We start from the raw sequence: 1,523 nt of genomic DNA on the forward strand, positions 1-1,523 counted from the left end.
TGGCAGGTGGTTGGACCTCGGAGGAGGACGCAGAGCCGGGTAAGGGACCATCTCCCGGGGGTTTTGCTCGGGGTCTTGGCGGGGTTTGGTGTCCGCTGGCACCATCCTGATGCGCCCTCGGATACCCTGCAAAGAGCTTCTGCTTTCCTCCGCACCCTCCTTTCAACGCTTGTTAAAATTAGGGATTTTGCCCATAATTAGTGTCAAATCACCTTTTCGGTGAGAAAATAGTGAAAATCAGGCCCTTGCACCAGCCCGGCTAGCTCAGTCGGTAGAGCATGAGACTCTTAATCTCAGGGTCGTGGGTTCGAGCCCCACGTTGGGCGATGCCAACTTTTTAATCCTCCTTTTCCCTGATTCCGGGACAAATTTTAGGGCTGTTTCATGCGGGGACACGGTCGAAATTTCTGCCTTTTTTTTTTTTTCCCCCAAATCCACTGCTTTGGGGCGCTGCTGCGTTGGGCGAGGGGTGGAGGCGCCTCGGGGAGCAATGGGGGTGTTTGGGGGGTTGGGGGCTCCTGAGGTCATTTTTTTGCCTTTATAAAGCACAAAGATGAAATTAATAGAGGGAAAAGATGGAATTACCCAAATTCCAGCTTTTTAAGGTTTAATAACGCGCTTCAAGTCCCTCGGCTTGTTTTGCCCCCAAAAGGGCCGTTTTGCCTGATTGGTTTCCCCTCGTCTCCGAGGTTCTCCAAGGACTGCGGAGGGTCATTACCCAATTAATTAATTACCAGAGTCCCCCCCGTTCCCAGGTGAGGCCAAGGTGCAGCTGGGAGGTCAGGATCCGTCCCCTCCCCCACCATGAAGGTGCTGCTGGTGGGGCTGACCCTGGTTTTGTGCGTCGGAGTCGGTAGGTGGAGGGGGGCAGTTCCGTGGGCTCTGGCAAAGGGTGGAGGAGCATCTGCTGGTGGTTGGAGGGGTCTCACCAAGCTGCTGGCGGCCCTGGGTGTCGTCTGCTCCGGGTCCACGGTCAGTGGAGGGAAATCTCTGCTCCCGGCTCATCATTGGTGGAACGGAAGTGACTTTTCCACCTGTTTCCAGGGAAGAAATTAACCCTGAGGAGATCTCCTGGGGGCTGGGGGAGCCCCTGCTCCACCTCATGGAGCCGTGGGGATGCTCTTGCTGTGGATGAACCCCACCCTGGCGCCCACCACCACCTCGGCTCTCTGTGGTTTGGTTTGTCACCCAAGGTCACGTGGCCAAGGTCACATGGACCAAGGGTTGGTTGGAGGAGACCTTGGAGGTCTTTGAGTCCAACCCTTCAATGCCTCTTGGCCAACCACTTGCCTCTTCCCGTGTCGCTACGGGGTCTGTAAGCAAAGGTCCCTCCCTGGGGGGTCTCCATCGTCTCTGGGGTCACCCTCATCACCTCGGAGGGGGTGGGTGGGATTTGAAGTAGGACGGACCCCAAGTTCATGGCATCTCCTCTCCCTGGGGCAGTTGAGGTTCTTCAGTGCAAGGTCTGCCGGTACAAGATCCCCTTCATCGGCTGGTTTCCGGGGGGCCACCAGAACAACCGG

General features: G+C 56.8%; 1 non-coding gene across 1 annotated transcript; it reads left to right on the forward strand.

Annotated features, from left to right (window-relative positions):
- Positions 1-253: 253 nt before the first annotated feature.
- Positions 254-326, forward strand: TRNAK-CUU. The gene has a single exon. It is a non-coding gene; the product is annotated as a tRNA-Lys (tRNA).
- Positions 327-1,523: the final 1,197 nt, after the last annotated feature.

This window comes from Buceros rhinoceros, unplaced genomic scaffold, assembly GCF_000710305.1.
Source record: "Buceros rhinoceros silvestris isolate BGI_N320 unplaced genomic scaffold, ASM71030v1 scaffold39302, whole genome shotgun sequence".
NCBI classification, from domain to species: Eukaryota; Metazoa; Chordata; class Aves; order Bucerotiformes; family Bucerotidae; genus Buceros; species Buceros rhinoceros.